Here is a 21,958-nt window from a genome sequence, read left to right as displayed (position 1 = left end):
CCTGAAAATGGTTTTCCGTGGTTTCCCATTTTCACACCAGGCAAATGCTGGGGCTGTACCTTAATTAAGGCCACGGCCGCTTCCTTCCCACTCCTAGCCCTTCCCTGTCCCATCGTCGCCATAAGACCCATCTGTGTCGGTGTGACGTAAAGCAAAAAAAAAAAAGAAAAGAAAAAAAACTAATCCCGTCACACGACTCCCAGGCGATTAGCAATTTTATTGGAATGAAAGTGACAGGGGCAGTAGAGATCCCACTTTTGCTGTGGTTAACAAAAGATTCACATGCAGTCACTGAGATCCGAAGCTAGGAGCGAGGAATGGAAAGCCGACGTCAGAACGGATACTTGAGCTAAATGTTGTTGGTTAGAAATCAATGTCTCGTATTTGAGCAGAATGAATACAGTGAAAGAGGGTAAGTCTTATTCTGTAGATAGGTCTCGAATGTTTGGTAAATAATTGTTTAGCTTTCTCCTGTACTCATATGATGGGCACTCTTGTTATTTTTCTGATTTAATGACACAGGGATTTTTGTCTTATGGGACGTGTATACTCATTACTTTACCACCCTACGGAATCGTATGAAACTTTACTACCCCGTGAAATGTGTACGATATAATACGTATTCATTCTTAATCCGTTCACACTCCAGGGTTCGTTTTTTCCTCTGACTCAGCGAGGGATCCCACCTCTACCGCCTCAAGGGCAGTGTTTTGGAGCGTGAGACTTTGGGTCGGGGGATACAACTGGGAATGAAGACCAGTACCTCCCCCAGATTGCCTCACCTGCTATGCTGTACAAGGGGCTTGTGGTGGTGGTGGTGGGGAGTGGATGGGATAGATAAGGGAGAGGGAAGGAAGCAGCCGTGGCCTTAAGTTAGGTACTGTACTGTGCCTGGAGGAGAAGTGGGAAACCATGGAAAACAACTTCAAGGATGACTGAGGTGGGAATCGACCCCCCCCCCCTCCTCCCTTACTCAGTTGACCTCCGACGAGGCTGAGTGAACCCCGTTCCATCCCTCGTACCACTTTTCAAATTTCGTGGCAGAGCCTGGAACAGAACCCGGGCCTCCGGGAGTGGCAGCTAATCACACCAAACACTACACCACTCAGGTGGACATAATACGTATTCGTTATTTTATTTTATCATTTTTGTTTTTGGTCACCAGTCTATAGACTAGTTAGATGCTACTCCATCCGGCGCTAACCTTTTCATTTGTACGTAATACAACGACATCCTACATCTACTCTAATCGGGTTGTCATGTTAATGCCTTAGCCAGCCCCTACTGTTGTCACCACCTACACTTCCTTCAAAAGGTAATTGAACAAGCCCTGGGTGTCTCATAATGCCTCCAATCAAGCTGTCTTTTCTGCGGAACATGTTATACTGTACAGAATAATTAATACGTTGCAGGACTGTGAGCGAAAAGACCTCGGATTTTGGGTTGGGAAGAATTGGGAGAAAGGAGACGAGCTGCTCGACTAAGTGGTATGTTCCCAGCTGTCAGAGGAGAGATGGCGTGGAACGACATTAGTAGTGAATGAGTCTGAGTGGTTTTTTTACAAGTAGGAAAGATCACACTATGATGATAAAGTTGGAATTCAAGAGGACAAAATGGGGCATATAACATATCGTTTATAGGAAGAGGAGTTAGGGTTTGGAATAACTTACCAAGGGAGATGTTCAATAAATTTCCAAATTCTTTGCAATTCTTTAAGAAAATACTAGGTAAACAACAGACAGGGAATCTGCCACCTGGGCGACTGCTCTAAATAGAGATTGACGATGTTGTTAAGATGGACAGCAGAAAATGTTATGGTGGTAAACGGGCTGAAAAGGGAAAGTCAGGTTGTATGTTTTACCAAAATGATAAGTTTTTTACAAGTTGCTTTATGTCACACCGACACAGATAGGTCTTACGGCGACGGTGGGACAGGAAAGGGCTAGGAGTGGGAAGGAAGCGGTCGTAGCCTTAAGTAAGGTACAACCCCAGCATTTGTCTGGTGTGAAAATGGGAAACCACGGAAAATCATCGTCAAGGCTGCTGGCAGTGGGATTTGAACCTACTATCTCGCGAATACTGGATACTGGCCACACATAAGCGACTGCAGCTATCGACCTCGGCGGGGCTAAGTTTATTCCACTCGGTTTTAATTACTGTGTTGATGGGATGAGAGTAACTCGTGGTAATCACTGTAAGTACGTATGTGTTAATATAAAGAAAAACATTCATTTGGGGAATAATATTAACAGCTTCATATAGTTATGAGGGTATTCAGGAGTTTGTAGTAAGGATGAAAAGGGCCGGGCTGAGTGGCTCAGACAGCTGAGGCGCTGGCCTTCTGACCTCAACTTGGCAGGTTCGATCCTGGCTCAGTCCGGTGGTATTTGAAGGTGCTCAAATACGTCAACCTCGGGTCTGTAGATTTACTAACACGTAAAAGAACTCCTCTGGGACAAAATTTCGGCACCTCGGCGTCTCCGAAAACCGTAAAAGTAGATAGTGGGTCGTAAAGCAAATAACACTAAGAATGTAAAGGAGAGAGCATGTAAGTCTCTGGTAAGAACAGTATGGTTCCTTGATACTTGATACTGATGATTACTTGATACGTGAAATGAAAAAGATCCAAAGGAAAACAGGGCGATTTATGCCGGGTGCTTTCCGAAAAGAAGGAGTAAGGAGACGAGATGCTCGACTAAGTGAAATGTTCCGAGCTGTCTGTGGAGAGATGACGTGGAATGACATTAGTAGACGAACAAGTTCGAGCGGAGCTGTTAAAAGTAGGAAAGTTCATAATATGAAGATTAAATGGGAATTCAAGATGACATACTGGGATAAATATTCATTTATAGGAAGAGGAATTAGGGATTGGAATAAAGGGAAAAGTTCTATAAATTATCAAGTTCTATGAAATAATTTAAGGGAAAACTAGGTAAACAACTGATAAGGAATATTCCACCTGTGCGACAGCTCTAAATGCATATCAATAATAACTGATTGATTCAAGTCATATTTCTCCCCTCACGAACTCGATTCAGTATCTCTTTATTTGTACTCCGATCTACCTATTTGACCCTTAGCATTTTTCTGTAATATCACATTTCAATATTTTCATTCTCCTTAGTTCTGCACTAGCTAATGTCCATGTTTTACTTCCGTACTATATCACGATCCGCTCAACTTCTGAAAAAAAACCCAAAAAACCCTTCTTCCTAAAGAGCAAATGCATTTTCTTCAAGAAAGCCCTTCCTTGCTTGTGTTAGTCTGCGTTATACTTTGACAAAGTTGTAATCCAGGAGGACAAACTGGGGCCATTATTCGTTTAGACCTATAGGAAAATGAACCAGACATTAGAAGAATCTCTAATGGTTATTTGCCAATTATCTACCAAACATTCGAGACCTGTGAACTCTCTTCATTCTGCTCAAATTACCAAGGAAATGTTCGATAAACTTTCAATTTCTTTGAAATCGTTTAAGAATTTTTTTTTTTTTTTAGCTAGGGGCTTTACGTCGCACCGACACAGATAGGTCTTATGGCGACGATGGGATAGGAAAAGCCTAGGAGTTGGAAGGAAGCGGCCGTGGCCTTAATTAAGGTACAGCCCCAGCATTTGCCTGGTGTGAAAATGGGAAACCACGGAAAACCATCTTCAGGGCTGCCGATAGTGGGATTCGAACCTACTATCTCCCGGATGCAAGCTCACAACCGCGCGCCTCTACGCGCACGGCCAACTCGCCCGGTCGTTTAAGAAAAGACTAAACAAACAATTGAAAGGGAATCTGCCACACGGGAGGCAGTCCTAAATGCAAATAAGTGTGATTGAATTATTGATGACCTCCTTACGTCTGTCTTTAATTATTCTGCTACCCAGGTAATATCAGTCTACTTCCTTTAAGACTTCATTCCCTAATCTAATATTTCCTGCATCGCTTGAGTTTTTCGATCACATTTCATTACTTTTATTTTGGATAAATGTATTTTCATCTTGTAATTCTCACTGTCACTGAATACTATTTCCTGGACTTGGCACATAATTGATTATCTATCCCGTGTACTTAAAGTCCGCGAAACTTTTAGTGATACTTCGTTTTACGGGAGTGAGGAGTAAGGAGGCAGCTACCCCGGTTCCGGTAATACTGTCAACTGAATAAAAATGAAATCTGAATTGAATCGATAGTATGATCGATCGATATGAATTTTCTAAACCGTCGTTTCCGTGTAGGAGTTCTAGGTTGTTCCTGTGATATACTTTGGTTTTCCTCACTCATGTTCAAGCTTAACCTATATTTTGACTTTGCTGTGTAGGCCTAAATAACAACAGTATTTAAAGTGTTGCAATGATGCCGCCAAGATGTCTCACGTTGATGCATAATCGATTCGTATTTTTTGTGTGTCAGAGGTTGCCAATACGAATCTCGGAGATAACCGAGGTAATCCGATTCAGCGCTAGGGAGCCAAAATATCACGAAAAGTTTCGCGTACTGTACACTGGATATCCTGCGTTATGTCAGCGTGCTGATGTGTGATATTTCGGGTGTATGATTTGAAAACATACTGTTCCAGCATGTTTCCCAATCCCCACTAGAGCTCATAGCTTGGCAGACAAATCTGAAACAATGTGACACCAGCTAGAATGACATTCCTATTCTCATTCCTTGGCGTTTTTCCCAGTTCTATTGGGATCGGTACTTGATGAGGATTTGGTCAAATTTTACGGTCTGATGCCCTTCCCGAAGCAAACCGTATGTGGATTGCGTTGTTTCTCTGATGATTAGTAATGTGGTGTACTGTATGTGACGAAGAGAATCATATTAAGATGAACACAAAACCCAGTCCTCGAGCCGAAGGAAATATCCTATGCAGTTAAAATCGTCGGCCCGGCTGGGAATCGAACCCGGGGACTCTGAACCGAAGGCCCAGATCAGAATGACATTTCTATCACTTACTTGTGCATGGCTCCCCTCTTCCTTTTCGTTTTAATTTCACTTTGTCAACCATTGTACTTTTCTTATCCTGATGGCATTGGGTTTGTTAGTCCTATGCTAACTTTCCTGCCTTTCATGGCTCTTCCTTTTGTTTACTGTGTCCGTGTGAGTGTTTCAATAGAATCCCTTGTCGAGGGGTGGCAGTGGTGGTGGAATACATCAACGGTATCCTCTGCCTGCCGTAAGAGGTTACTGAAAGTAGAATCCCGAGGGCTCACGTCTTGGAAGCGTGTGTTAGTGAACTCGGGGACACAGCTAAGTATTGTATTGCTTCCACTTGATTGTGCCAGGTTCCTCCTCACTTTCACCTTTCATATCTGACCTTCCTTGGTCAAATATTGTTCTTTTACGACCCCGACGGTATTAGATAGGCGAGGTCTACTGTCGTGTAAAAAAGTATAAACACCCGAGTTAATGCGCTAGTAGAAAGTTTATCCTTTGTCCCATACTGAAGCAAGTTACACCAAAATTTAATCTATTTAATTCTACATTTAATTAAATCGGGGAAATTTTTTATCGTACCCAGTTAAAATTTAGCGCAGGTTGAACACAAATAAAGGTGCCGGTACTTTTTCCATTTCGAACGGAGCGTTCACTTTGGAAATCATCATCATCATCATCATCATAATCATCATCATCATCTGTTTACCCTCCAGGGTCGGCTTTTCCCTCGGACACAGCGAGGGATCCCACCTCTACCGCCTCAAGGGCAGTGTCCCGGAGCTTCAGACTCTTGGTCGGGGATACAACTGGGGAGAATGACCAGTACCTCGCCCAGGCGGCCTCACCTGCTATGCTGAACAGGGGCCTTGTGGAGGGATGGGAAGATTGGAAGGGATAGGCAAGGAAGAGGGAAGGAAGCGGCCGTGGCCTTATGTTAGGTACCATCCCGGCATTCGCCTGGAGGAGAAGTGGGAAACCACGGAAGACCACTTCCAGGATGGCTGAGGTGGGAATCGAACCCACCTCTACTCAGTTGACCTCCTGAGGCTGAGTGGACCCCGTTCCAGCCCTCATACCACTTTTCAAATTTTCGTGGCAGAGCCGGGAATCGAACCCGGGCCTCCGGGGGGTGGCAGCTAATCACGCTAACCACTACACCACAGAGGCGGACCATTTTGGAAATTCACAACTTAAGTATTGATCTGATCGTTACTAAACTTTAATACATCTTAAAGTAACTTATTGTTGATCTGTATACGAAGTTTTTATTTCATCTGATATTTGTGAAAAAGGTTGTTGTAAATTTTGTAAAACAACATTTTCTCATTACTGGGTGATCATAGTCGTAAAAAATTCTTCTTTTATTCTTCTTCTTTTCCTTGGTCTTCTTCCAATTATCTGAGGTCGGTCCTTGATATGAATTTAGCCTAGTATTACGGCCAAATGTCGTTCCTGACGACAACCTTATGTGAAAGGATGTAGCCTACTCAATATTTCATCTTACTGTGGCGGTTTGTAGCGTGATGTATTGTATGTAAATGAAAATGTGTATTAAGACGAACACAAACACCCAGCCCCCGAGCTAGAAGAATTAACCAGACGACGTTAAAATCCCTCGGCCGACAGATAATCAAACCCTTTGAATCAGAGGCCACTACGCTGACCATTCAGCTAAGGAGACAGACTTTCCGAAACTGTTTGATCACTGAAAGAAAAGAACCAAGTAGTGTGTTGACTAACCAAGGCTCAAAATAAAATGCATTTCATTAAAATATAAGGTAGCGGTAACTTGGATATTTGCGTAATGAAACAGGTTAGTAAAGTACGTATAACGATGAATTTGAACCAAAGTAGGACTGATTCATAATAGGGGATTAGCATACACTGAACAGATTTTGAACCGTAGTGACCATAATTAAAAGTAGCTGACGTAGATTTCTTTTATCAGTATGAATGTTAAGTTTTCTTTTTACAGTCACAGATTTTAAGGAGTGCTTGGTTGTGAATTTTTTTGTCATTTGGACGCGGAGATGATTAACCTCAGCTTAGGTAATATTTTAAAAATAGACGTTAATACTGATCAATTATTATGTCGGAAAAGTGGGTAAGGAAAGTTTTACCTTAATAATGGCGTCGAGTTGACACAGTATAGGCGACCTGCGCGTCTATGAGGATGGGGCTCTCCCTATGATGAATACAACACACACCCCCAGAGCCATTGGAATTAACCAATTAATATTTAAATCCCCTACCCGGCCGTGAATCGAACCTGGGACTCCCTGGACGAAAAGACAGCACGCTAACCGTTTAGCCATGGAGTCGAACAGTTTTGGCCTGATGGATATGGATGTCATAAAATGCTGTTTTCTACGATTCTAATGCAGAAATCAAGCAAGTGTGAGTAAAGTAATGACACATTTTTGCTTCACCGCTACTGAAGAAATTACATAATTTAATTTTTAAAACTGTAATTTGTGCATTAGAAATTGTGACTAACTACTCGTATGATGCAGTTACTGCAGTTTGACATAGTCGATCTCTGACATGTCCTCCCCATTTGTTATTATTTTTTTCTGTATGATTTATGCTTCGTCCGCCTCTGTGGTGTAGTGGTTAGTGTGATTAGCTGCCACCCCCAGAGGCCCAGGTTCGATTCCCGGCTCTGCCACGAAATTTGAAAAGTGGTACGAGGGCTGGAACGGGGTCCACTCAGCCTCGGGAGGTCAACTGAGTAGAGGGGGGTTCGATTCCCTCCTCAACCATCCTGGAAGTGGTTTTCCGTGGACCGAGCTCGATAGCTGCAGTCGCTTAAGTGCGGCCAGTATCCAGTATTCGGGAGATAGTAGCTTCGAACCCCACTGCTGGCAGTCCTGAAGATGGTTTTCCGTGGTTTCCCATTTTTACACCAGGCAAATGCTGGGGTTGTACCTTAATTAAGGCCACGGCCGCTTCCTTCCTACTCCTAGCCCTTCCCTGCCCCATCGTCGTCACAAGACCTATCTGTGTCGGTGCGACGTAAAGCAACTAGCAGAGGTTTTCCGTTGTTTCCCACTTCTCCTCCAGGCAAATGCCGGGATGGTACATAACTTAGGCCACGGCCGCTTCCTTCCCTCTTCCTTGTCTATCCCTTCCATCTTCCCATGCCCCTACCAGGCCCCTGTTCAGCATAGCAGGTGAGGCCACCTGGGCGAGGTACTGGTCATCCTCCCCAGCTGTATCCCCCAACCCAGAGCCTGAAGCTCCAGGACACTGCCCTTGAGGCGGTAGAGGTGGGATCCCTCGCTGAGCCCGAGGGTAAAACCGACCCTGGAGTGTTAACAGATTAAGAAGAAGAGGAATAATAATAAGAAGAAGATTTATCCTTCAGTGCTTGAGTAAACAGAACAATATTGTTCACGATTGATTCATGACATTCTCCGAGATCACCGCGAAATACGTACAGTTGCAACTTAAATTATAATGTTACAGTGTACCGTAGACAAATATTCTATGATAACCATTAGTAAAGTAGTTCTGAGACACTTGTATGATTGAGAAATTCGACCTTTGCTTTGTTTCCCAAGCGTCATACTGTGCTAAAATTCCTCTACTTTTTGTAAATTTAATAATTGTTTTGTTTGCCGGGCTGAGTGACTTAGGCGGTTGAGGCGCTGGCCTCCTGACTCCAACTTGGCAGGGTCGATTCTAGCTGAGTTCGGTGGTATTTGAAGGTGCTCAGATACGTCAGCCTCATGTCGGTAGATTTACTGGCACGTAAAGGACCTGCGGGACTAAATTCCGGCATCTGGGCGTCTCCGAAAAACCGTAAAAGTAGTTAGTGGGACGTAAAGCCAATAATATTATTATAATATGTACTGTATATACATTTAATTTATTTGCGTAAATATGAGAATATGTAACAAGTATTTGTTACTGATATCCAAGCTTTGTTTCTTCTATGTGTCTGAGGGAGTGTGGCAATACAACATCGCTGTATATGTGGGATCAGTCCCTTTTCTAGTACAACACGGACAGAAAACAATAGCCTACACCAATTACTGTAAATTATATATTCCTTCCGTAAGTACATTTTATGAAATATTGATTGTTAATGATTCATTGGAGTATAGAACTGTTTTCAATTCCCTTGTTTCGGTGAGATATCTAACCATGTTCTAGAAACGTTTGAATGTAATTTGCAATAAGGATACGTGGGACTCTTACGCCAACAATCCGGAAACGGAAGTTATGCGAAAACACTTTTCCGGGTACAGTACCGTTGCAAATATGTGATCATTAATAGAGCATGGAAAACAGTGACGTTAGAATGTTCTCGTTATTTTTATTATTAAAATCGTGTAGGCTTTCTGTGGATAAAATTTAGCATGTTGTGCTTCTCTCTTTCTTGTCTTTTTTTTTGCTATTGGTTTGACGTCGCACCGACACAGATAGGTCTTTTGGCGACGATGGGACAGGAAACGGCTAGGACTGGGAGGGAAGCGGCCGTGGCCTTAATTAAGGTACAACCCCAGAATTTGCCTGGTGTGAAAATGGGAAACCACGGAAAACCATCTTCAGGGCTGCCGACAGTGGGGTTCGAACCCACTATCTCCCGAATACTGGATACTGGCCGCACTTAAGCGACTGAAGCTATCGAGCTCGGTCTCTGTTTCTTGTCTCATCTGCTTTCAAAGCATCTTCGTGTTCTGATATGTGGCCTCCCTCTGTCGGCCTGTTAAATCCTCTGCTGTTTCTCGGGTTTCTTTAACTATTTGTGAGTGTCTGTTATTATTCTGCACGTACCATTGTCCTTCATGTGTTCTGTGTTTAGGCCTATTTCGTCTAGACCTATTGTAATTTCCTTTCCTTCATCCAGATCATGATGGTATTGTATTTTTTGGTGTAATCCCACCGCTTTTTTCTTATTATACTAACTTGCGCCATTATTTATTAGCAGCTAATATCGTATTATAATTGTACTTAACAAACGATAGGGCTCGTACATTCCTTCGTGACGCTAAAATTATACAGTAATAGACAATGTTTCACTATTGTCAATTGATCTATGTAGACTAAATGTTCCATCAACCTGTAATGAACTCCGAACAAGAACCATTCTCTATATCTGTGTGCGGTGAAAGATATTTGTTCCCCTCTAGTCTCTGATAAGAGGAGCAAAGACGTTTAATTATTATTACCAAGCTGAGTCGCTGATTATAGAGCACTGGCTTTCGATGGTGGATGTCGATGGTCAAATATCCAGTGTCTAAATTCGATAGTGGGACGTAGACTTATTATTCTTATTCTTATTCAAATAACCCTTTTGAGGGTACAATAAATCAACTTTGGTTACTTTTCTTTGCATTTAATTTTCTTCGTTTCCAGACTTCCTTCATTTTCTGAGAATGTTGTTCCTTTTCCTCTTGAGTCAATTTTCTTTCAGTTGTTAATTTCTTTCTCTCCTGAAATCCTGTCTTTCGTGTTACTACTCTGAGACGTGTTCTGTTTTCTATCGTATATATTTTAATTCCAGCGTTTTTCAAATCCTTTTAACTTTCAATGAACCACGTTGGCTTGAATTTGTAACTGTTCAATAAGTTGAAGATTTGTTTAGTTAGTCTATTATTCATTCTATAAATGTGTCCATAAAACTGGAGTCTTCTTTTCCTCTTTAAAGCTGTCAGTTTTTAAACTTTTTAAATATAGCTCTCTGTTTGATCGTAGTCTGAATTCGGCACTGTTGTTTCTTATAGGTCCCAGTATGTTTCTCAAAATTCTTCTTTCAACTTTTTCTAATTTTTTAAGATCCCAATTCTTGTAAGTTTAAGAGTTTGTGCTGCATATAAAATTTCTGGCCGGCTCACTGTTTGACAATGTCTTAGTTTCAAGTTGCAGGATAGAGATTTCTTATTGTAAATTTTTTTTGTCATATGAAACATCCTTTCCATTTTGTTTGCTCTTATATCTATAGCTGCCTTTTCTTTTGTGTTGTTTGTTTTCCATTATCCCAGGTATTTAAAGCAATCTGTCCGAGATATTATGTTATTTTTAATTGTGATATTTTCAGGGGCATTCATGATGTTTTTCATGAACTTTGCTTTTTCAAATGTTATTTGCAATCCTATTTTGGCCGCTTGTTTCTGTAATTCTCGTATCTGTTCTTGAACATTATCTCTTGAGTCTATAATTAACGCCATGTCATCTGCGAAAGCTAAACAATCTATAATGATTTTATTCGGATTTCTTCTTTAGTATTGATGGCTTTCCTCCATTCTTGAACTACCTTCTGTAATGCACAATTGAAGAGTAGAGGTGACAAACCATCTCTCTGTCGTAAACCTGATCTTATTTCAAATGGTTTTGAGAGTTCACCCAAAAATTTTATTTTGGATGTTGTGTTCTTAATGTTGCTTTAATAATTTCAATTGTTTTATTATCAAGTCCAAATTCCTTTAAAATATCAAATAGAGTATTTCTATCAATTGAATCATAGGCCTTTATAAAGTCTACGAAAGTGATTACAAATTTAGAGTTTCTGATCTTCCTCAGAAAGATCTTTTTGAGGCCTTTAGATTTACATTACAAGATATTAGATTTAGTTCTTTAGATTTAAAATTTTTGAAAATGACTTTCCCTTTCTAAATCCTACTTGATACTCTCCTAATTGTGGGTTTAGTATTTCTGCAGTTTTTTAAGAGTGCCTTGGACAAAATATTATATGTAATTAGTAAAAGGGAAATACCTCTATAGTTATTAGGGTCTGATTTATTTCCCTTTTTGTGTAGCGGATGTATTGACGTTGATGTCCATCCTGCTGGTAAAGTGCCTGTTGTCCAGATTTCTTCGATGATTTCTGTTAAACATTGTATCGTATTGTCACTAGAGTATTTCCACAATTCAGCAACTATGTTATCTTCCCCACGTGATTTATTATTTTTAAGATCCTTTATGATTTCTTTGATTTCCTTTTTTGTTGGTAGTTTTGAGTCTGGTTGTATTGTTGTTGTATTATCAAAATAAATTTCTCTTCTGGAGGATCGCTGTTATATAGTTCTTCGAAGTATTCTGCAAGTATCCTACAATTTTCTATGTTATTATAACCAATTTTCTGTGTTTTTGGATCTCTGAAATGTAAACTCGGTGGTGTGTATTTCCTTATGTTGTTTTTAAATGCTTTGTAAAAGTCTCTTGAGTTGTTCTGTTTGTAGTCCGGTTCCATTGCTGTTAGTTGGTCTTTCATATGTTGTATTTTGATCTTTTTGAGGCCTTTTGGTGCAAGCTTCCTGGCTTCTATGAAGTTGCTTCTATTTTTATTTTTTGTTTGCATTCCACATGTTCCAAGCTCGTTGTACTTTTAGAATTAATTGATCACACTCATCAAGCATGTTTCCTTTTCTTTTTAAGACTAATAGTTTCTTCTGATGTCTGTAAAATGTCCTTTTGAAGTGGTACCAATGTTTTAGGTGTCCTTTTTTACAAGAGTATTTTGAAACTATTTTCTTTGGCTTATTTTTGTACGTCTAAATTTTTAGGTTGATATTGATTATTTTTTATACTTATTGCTTTAATTTTGAATTTAATGGTTGATATTTAGTGGTCTAAATCTAAACTGGAACTCTTAGCAACTTCTAAATTAAGTATCTTTAGTGAAGACTGTCTACTTATGGCAACATGGTCAAGTTGTTTCTCACCACAGATTGGATTTGGGAAGACCAATGTAGTCTGTTTTCTAGTAAGATTTTAAAAGGATGTAGATTTTAGGACTGTTATTTTCTTTGCATAGGCCAATGAGTATTTCTCCATTAGCATTTGTTTTTCGATGAGCAGGGAATTTACCTACTATAGATCGATGACAACGTTCTTTGCCGATTTGAGCATTAAAATCACCAAGCAATATTATTGTATTTAGGATGGAATTTGTTCTAAGGTGTTCGGAACTTCTTGCCAAAATGTTTCTGTTTGTTCATTCTAGGTTTTATTTTTTCATTTCTAGGTGCATGTACATTTACAATAGTGTAGACTTTATTCGTTGATTTAAAGGTTAGCATGAAAAGTCTTTCGTTAGGAGATTTAAACACTATTATAGAATCTATTATATACTTGTTCACAATAAAACCTGTTCCATTTTGAGGTACATTCTTCATAACTCCTTTTCCTGGTTTTTCCTTAAATATCCTGAATCCCTTTGAGTAAAAATTATTTTCACCAGTATATCTTGTTTCTTGAAGTGCTGTTATCAAAATGTTTTTAACTCTTAGAAAATCTGTCAACTTTTTAAGATTTCCTGTCTTTGAAAGTGAGTTCACATTAGAAGTAGCTAAATAATTTATGTTTCTGTGTCTAATTTTGTATGATTGTTGCTTGAGGCAGGTTTCAGGATGCTCCGACTCATCCTTTACACAAAGTTGTGGGCCCCCAGAATCCGAATGCCCACTTTTCATTTCCTCGGAAATAGGAGATTGGTTACTCCCTGGGGTAAAGTCTCTTACGTGCATATTCATGGTTGATTGTTTGATGAGTTAAAGGAACAAGTCCCTTAAAAATTCAACTCGAGGTTGTTAGCTCCGAAAAATGATTTTCAGCCGCATCTCTCGTGAACAGATGCTGACCATTTAGCCGCTTGTTACAAGTCAGACGCGAAATGGATTTTGTTTTATTATTATTATTATTATTATTATTATTATTATTATTATTGTTGTTGTTGTTGTTGTTGTTAAGGGATTTACGTGGTCACAGAGGGATAAGAAGGGTGCGGGTTAATGGCTGGACAAGGAATAACTAGTGCAGAACTTAACATGGCAAATTTTGAAATTGTATTTATTTCCTCTTTTTTTCTAGTTTAAAAATTGAGAAATAGAAAATTCGAATGAATAATAACAACATCAATGAGCTCGCCAGTTCTAGCAATAACAGGGACTTAGAAGTTCGAAAATCAGGTACAAAACTAGCGATAATTAACAGTTTGCTTGATTTACGTAGAAAAGTGCGTTATTGCCCTTGGCAGGTACAAATATTCAATAAGAGCAGAATTTGCTCTCAGAAGTTACATTATTCAGTAGTCTGGGGTCCACAATACCATAGTCTAGCCTCGCGGAGGCATCAGTTTCTTACGGCGCATTAAGATTCTCTTCACGTTAAAGTGTTTATACACACTTGTCTCAATGTGGGCTTAACACAAGGAAAAATTTTAAACTCTGAAAATAACATACAGGGGTGTAATGACCCATACTACGTGGCCTTAATGGTAAAAGGAAAAGATTGCACTTGACCGGTCATAAACAAGGCAAGGAGGTGAAACTCTTGCACTCCTTCAAGGAATTGTTAAAACCCTAAGTGGGCTTATGGCCCAAGGATAAAGAGGCTAATCCTATACTCCACCGGGGTTACTAAATAGGAAACATTAGTGCCAAAAGTATTAACGAAATTTACAGGTTTTGAAAACTTTAGTCATCCCAAGCAAGGTTGAATGGGATGCGGCAGAGGGTCAACACTCTTCATTCCTTTACATTACATATTTCCCGGTAGGGAATAGAACAGAGTCCTCAGACTTGCCGAAAATTTTACATTTAAACCACCAGATTTAGAAATTTGCATTAAATGGAAGAGGTTTGAAACATTCCCCTCAATCTATCTGCAGGAGCTATCACATGACTATGAAAATTCTGCCATTACCTTCATTCGCTGGGCCTTCCTCACACAGGTCGCACTCAAAATCACTGCAGCAGTTCAGACAATACGACTTAAAGCGCCATATTATTACAGTACGTTAAGAGGAAGCTTCCAGAACTCTTTACTGATAGGCTGGATTCCTATATACATCCCAAGTTCTAATTGGCTAGAGAAAATATTTCCAAGTTTTTGATATTATGTTGATTACAATTGAGGGGGAACCGGTTGAAGTGTTGACAACTTCGGAACATTAAACAAATTACACAGAACCAGGTTTATGAACATAAAAAATAAACATTTATCTATGAAATAATTAGAGTTTAGCCCGCGAGACGGAGCGAGTAAATCGATGGTAGATACATCGAACCGCAAAAGGCCAAAGTTTCTGGTAGTTCAAAAGTTCAAATTTCTTGACATAGATGGCCTTAGAGAAGGCGCGCAGTTTATATAGCCGGGGAAGGTGTACCCCTGGTTTATTATATATATCTATATTCGTTTAGCCCCTTAAGGAGCACGTGGAACCATTAAATAGCACTGGTATTCTTCATCTTCTTGTTCTTCTTATCTTCCCAAAACTTCCTCATCCTTTCACTATGGGCCTGCCGTCTTTCTTGTGTCCATGAGTTTTTGAGTTTCAAGCTTTTCTCAGATGGATTCTTGGGTGCAAATTTATGGCTGTTCCTGCTTTATTATTATTATTATATCAACGTTACTTGGTATTGCGATTGTTTTTAGGAGAGTTCGGGGGAGTTGGAATTTTGTCCCGCAGGAGTTCTTTAATGTGCCCGTAGCCAATGACACGTTGTTATCACGCTTGAAAACCCTCAAATGCCACTGACCTCACGCAGAATCGAATCCGCTATCTTGGAACCAGAAAACATCCTTTCCAATCTTCCCATGCTCCCACAAGGCCCCTGTTCAACATAGCAGGGGAGACCAGCTGGGCGAGGTACTGGTCCTCCTCCTCAGTATCCCTCGACCCAAAGTCTCATGCTCCAGGACACTGCCCCTGAGGCGGTAGAGATGAGATCCCTCGCAGAGTCCGAGGGGAAAACCTACCCTCAAGGGGCGGAAAGCATAATGGGTTAAGAGAACGTACTGGCGAAGCGAGGCCACAAATCCAGCAGGGTCTTGAACATGATACTATTTCAGGAATAGCCAACAACAAAACTGTGTTTGGTTTTACGTCCCCACTAACTATTTTACGGTTTTTGGGCACGCCAAAGTTCCGGGATTTTGTCCTGCAGGATATCTTTTACGTGCCGGTAAATATATCCACAGGAAGCTGACGTATTTGAGCACATTCAGTTACTATCGAACTGAGCCGGGATCGAACCCGTGAACTTGAGCTCAGAAGGCCGGTGCTCTACCGTCTGAGCTACTCAGGTTGGCTTAGGAATGACCGGTCCTGAGATTCGGAAAAATATGTGCCAGAAATCTGATGTTATCAAGAAGCGGAACGCAATACACTTTTCTAGTACCGGTACATTAGTATAATTCGCAATATTAATAGATCCTGATATTAAAGGGTAACGTGGTGTAGGGGTAGCGTGCCTGCCTCTCACCCGGAGGCCCCGGGTTTGATTCCCGGCCAGGTTAGGGATTTTTCTCTCGATCTGAGGGCTGGTTCGAGGTCCACTTAGCCTACGTGATTAGAATTGAGGAGCTATCTGACGGTGAGGTAGCGGCCCCGGTCTCGAAAGCCCAGAATAACGGCCGAGAGGATGCGTCGTGCTGACCGCACGGCCCCTCGTAATCTGCAGGCCTTCGGGTTAAGCAGCAGTCGCTGGGTAGGCCAAAACCCTTTCAAGGGCGTTACGTTTCATTGGATTTTTATTTAAGAGAAAAATGCTCTCTCCAAGCAAGTGATCAGCTTGCATTCGGGAGAGAGTGGTTTCGAACTCCACTGTCGGCAGCCCTGAAGATGGTTTTTTGTGGTTTCCCCATTTTAACAGCAGGCAAATGCTGGGGCTGTACCTTCCAATTCCTAGCTCTATCCTATCACACCGTCGCCACAAGACTTTTCTATATCAGAGCAACGTAAAACAGATCGCGAAGGAAGAAACGAACCTTGCTTACAAGCTTCCCTCCAGGAATAGAAATGTTCTTGAGCTTATTGCCTGTACCTTCGATTTCTGACAAGTGGAAGGCTTTAGCGTATATGTGACGTCAGCCTTGGAGATCAGTATGCGAAATTAAAGATTGACTTCATCTTCAACTTGGTCATAACGAACAGAGCTAGAACTGCAATCATGTTCTTACGTCCGTCATTGTTGTTGCTGTTACATGTGAGGGTTTTGAGACACACTATTCAACAACTCAGTGTATGTAGTGGCCTAAATTTTGGTATGTTAACCCGTTCAACGTAGTGTCCGTAATTGTGTTTGTTTTTGTAATGACAGTAATTGAAATTAGGTTTGTGAAATCAGCGACTGCAGTCTATTTATTTGGTACTAACAGAGCGCTCACACGGAATTGAAGTAGGATGACCGAAGATAGCACTTGCCCTTAAAACAATCACCATAATCGTTTAACCCAATTTCTTTCTTTCTTTCTTTCTTTCTTTCTTTCTTTCTTTCTTTCTTTCTTTCTTAATCTGTTTACCCTCCAGGGAGGTTTTTCCCTCGGACTCAGCGAGGGATCTCATCTTTACCGCCTCAGGGGCAGTGTTCTGGAGCGTGAGACGTTGGGTCGAGGGAGACAACTGAGGAGGAGGACCAGTACCTCGCCCAGCTGGTCTCACCTGCTATGTTGAACAGGGGCATTGTGGGAGGATGGGAAGATTGGAAAGGATAGACCAGGAAGAAGGAAGGAAGGAAGCGGCCATGGCCTTAAGTTAGCTACCATCCCGGTATTTGCCTGGAGGAGAAGTGGGGAAACTACGGAAAATCACTTCGAGGATGGCTGAGGTGGGAATCGAACTCACCTCTACTCATTTGACCTTCCGAGGCTGAGTGAACCCCGTTCCAGCCCTCGTACCACTTTTCAAATTTCGTGGCAGAGTCGGGAATCGGTGGTGGCAGCTAATCACACTAACCACTACACCACACCTATCGAATTTCTATGGAACGAAAATGCTATATTCCGGCGTCTTTAAACTATAGCAATTTAAGGGACGTTAACAGTTATAATAATAATAATAATAATAATAATAATAATAATAATAATAATAATAATAATAATAATGTGGAAACCATTAAAATATCAAAATATGAAGCCGGACTGAGTGGTTCAGACGGTTGAGGCGCTGGCATTCTGACCTTAACTTGGAAAATTCGATCCTAGCTCAGTCCGGTGGTATTTGAAGGTGCTCAAATACGTCAGATACGTCAAATACGGAGATTTAGTGGGACGTGAAAGAACTCGTGCGGGACTAAATTCCGGCACCTCGGCGTCTCCGAAAACCGTAAAAGTAGTTAGGGTACAGACAATAACACGATTATTTATTTCAAAATACGGATATGTTTTATCAAGTAATTTAAGCAGATCTATTTTACTAACATTCAAAAGTGTGCTTTAAAGGAAACGATTTATTATTAGGAAACAAGCTTTGTTTTATATGCCTTTTTATACCATGATTACAGTATAACAACTCCAGTTTTGCGTAGAATCAGAACTGTAGGTACTTAACTTCTTTTTACATAAAATGTAGTTGACTACTCTAGATTCGAACCATAGCCACCTTGGTATGAACCAGTGACAATGTCAAGGATTTTTCTGGATCTACGGGCTGGTTCGAGGTCCATTCAGCCTACGTGAGAACAATTTAAGCTATCTGTCGGTGAGATTGTGGCTCCAATCTAGAAAGTCAAGAATAACAGCTGAGAGGGTTCGTCGCTCTAACAATACGTCACCTCGCAATCCACAGGTCTTCGGGATGAGTAGCGGTCGTTTGGTTGATCAAGGACCATTAGGGCTGTAGTGCCGTGGTTTTTTGAGTGTATTCTCTGTTGTTGTTGCTGTTGTTATTGTTGAGTTCGTCTGAATGAAATGTTAAATGTTTTTCACTACTCTTTTTATTCGCAACGCTTTATATTTACATATTACATAGATTAAGATGTTCCCCTGTCTTTCAATAATAATAATAATAATAATAATAATAATAATAATAATAATAATAATAATAATAATAATAATAATAATAATAATAATAATAATCTCCTTACCACTGTCAAGTTAACACGTGGAAGTTATGGTAAGCTAACAATTAACATAGAGATGTTACGAAAATAACTCTACACTCTGTAGGTAGCTAGTAATAATTGACCAGTAAAAGTAAACAAATCAGCACCATTCTCCTTATTTTCTTCCGCCTTCAGTACCGCCATTCAGTTACTGTATCTTTATTTTCTTGTAATTCTCAGAACTCCATTCTTTCTGTATCCGTCATGAAACATCCTGCCCAAGATGGTGGTAGTGGTGGTGATTATTGTTTTAGGAGGAAGTACTCGTAGGGTACCATTAACAATAATGTCCGACTCGTTGGCTGAATGGTCAGCGTACTGGCCTTCTGTTCAGAGGGTCCCGGGTTCGATTCCCGGCCGGGTCGGGGATTTTAACCTTAATTGGTTAATTCCAATGGCCCGGGGGCTGGGTGTTTGTGATGTCCCCAACATCCCTGCAACTCATACACCACACATAACACTATCCTCCACCACACTAACACGCAGTTACCTATACATGGCAGATGCCGCCGACCCTCATCGGAGGGTCTGCCTTAAAAGGGCTGCAATCGGCTACTAATAGCCACACGAAATTATAAATTATTATTAACAATAATCAGAGAGAAAAATGTGAAGGGGTCCGACACTTAGAAAAAATGAAAGTATCGGCCAAATCAACCAATCACTACTGATCTCCATTTAGGGCAGTCGCCCAGGTGGCAGATTCCCTATCTGTTGCTTTTTTAGCCTTTTCTTAAATGAACGCAAATAAATTGGAAATTTATTGAACATCTCCCTTGGTAAGTTATTCCAATCCCTAACTCCCCTACCTATAAACGAATATTTGCCCCAATTTGTCCTCTTGAATTCCAACTTTATCGTCATGTTGTGATCTTTCCTACTTTTAAAGACATCGCCCAAACATATTCGTCTACTGATGTCATTCACGCCATCTCTCCACTGACAGCTCGGAACATACCACTTAGTCGAGCAGCTCGTCTCCTTTCTCCCAAGTCTTCCCAGCCCAAACTTTGCAACATTTTTGTAACGCTACTCTTTTGTCGGATATCACCCAGAACAAATCGAACTGCTTTTCTGTGGATTTTTTCCAGTTCTTGAATCAAGTAATCCTGGTGAGGGTCCCGTACACTGGAACCATACTCTAGTTGGGGTCTTACCAGAGACTTACATGCCATCTCCTTTATATCCTTACTACAACCCCTAAATTCCCTCATAACCATGTGCAGAGGTCTGCACCCTTTATTTACAATCCCATTTATGTGATTACCCCAATGAAGGTCTTTTCTTATATTAAGACGTAGGTACTTACAATGATCCCCTAAAGGAACTTTCACCCCATCAACGCAGTAATTAAAACTGAGAGGACTTTTCCTATTTGTGAAACTCACAACCTGACTTTTAACCCCGTTTATCATCATACCGTTGCCTACTGTCCATCTCAGAACATTATCGAGGTCATTTTGCAGTTGCTCACAATCTTGTAACTTATTTATTACTGCAAAGAGCCTTATCTCTGATTCCACTTCTTTACACATATCATTGATATGTATAAGAAAACATAAAGGCCCAATAATACTGCCTTGAGGAATTTCCCTCTTAATTATTACAGGCTCAGATAAAGTTTCGCCTACTCTAATTCTCTGAGTTCTGTTTTCTAGAAATATAGCTACCCATTCCGTAACTCTTCTTTCTAGTCCAATAGTACTCATTTTTGCCAGTAGTCTCCCATGATCCCATGATGAAAGACACGGGCCACGAAGGGTGTGAAAATGAGACTCCATTGGCCTCGAATATTATAATGTCGTCGGGATCGGAAAAGAACATGAGTTGACCAAGGCAGGTCGGCTAGGATCAATGAAAGTTAGGAACCTGGCACAAGTAAGTTTAAGCAATGCCAGAACTCATCTAAGGACCACGTGGTCGTTAACTCATGTTCCCATGTTAAGAGCCCCTAGGGCTCCTGCGTAAGAACTCATCATTTATCACCCTGAGGCCACAGTTGACAGTTGTGATTATTGGAACTACTCTCTATCATGTAATATAGAATAGATAAATATATCATTATGAATACTCGATGATAAGTTAACTAATCAGGACACATCAAATTCTGATCTGCCAGTATGATTAGCGGTTGTGTGTTTATGAAGCGTAGAAATATAGAGTAATGAAAATTAAAAGTGACATAATGAGTAATTGTTTATAAATAAAACATGGTAATAATTTCTCTTTTTACAATATAATGTTGAGTTAACTGGTAATGATAGTTAATATCTACAGTGAAACCTGTCTTTGAAAGCGGTGATCTCTTGAAGGGGTAGAAATTTTAAAATAATTTCGAGTATTAAGAGAGTCAGGGAGAAAAATTCCTCGAAGGATAGCTGCCTTTAGCCAGGGGTACCATGAGTAATAACACTGTAGTTAGTTTAAAGATGAAAACAATCAGGCATAAAGTTCTTCTTAAGGATGAATGAGAACTCTAAAGGCTCTTATCCCGCAAAGAAAGTGCGTTATTTCATTTTTTCAGTGAAACCATACAAGTGATGGTGTGAAATATAGGGAGAGTCTTCTGACACACTTAGGGCTATTTCTTCTTGCATTGTAGATGAATTTATCTCGAAGAGTTTGACTGAATTTTTGGAACAGTCCTACGAGGACCAAATATCAGTCCTATGACTTCAGATGTATTCACTTTGTATTCATCATTCAGATATTTGAAGCAAGATTCATAATCCTCTTTGTCGTCCGAGCTGTCTCTTTCAAAACTTATTTCTGGGTCGATTTTGAAACCGCTGTTCCGATTTCTATCGATAGCTATGGTATCCATACGTTCAATAGAGCCTTCAGATAAACTGGCTACTTCTTCATACTTTAAATCCATATTTTTTCAGACAGTCAGTAATAGTACAGTACTCCTGTTCCTGTGATTCTATTCTAAGAAGTTTCCCTTTCGAGACGCCAAGGTGCCAGTATTTTGTCCCACATGAGTTCTTTAACGTACTGCTAAATTCACAGACACGAGACTGGTCACCTTCAAATACCATCGGACAGAGCTGGGATCGAACCCGCCAACTTGATCTCAGAAGGCCAACGCTCTGCCATAACGGCAACGGACTGTTTATAGGCCCTATGTGTACATACATACAGCAATTACTGGTTCATATTTAATACTTTTTTTTTTCACATTTCCGATCTTGA

The sequence above is a fragment of the Anabrus simplex genome, chromosome 6 (genome assembly GCF_040414725.1).
Source record: "Anabrus simplex isolate iqAnaSimp1 chromosome 6, ASM4041472v1, whole genome shotgun sequence".
Classification (NCBI taxonomy): Eukaryota; Metazoa; Arthropoda; class Insecta; order Orthoptera; family Tettigoniidae; genus Anabrus; species Anabrus simplex.
This window is presented reverse-complemented; position numbering follows the sequence as displayed.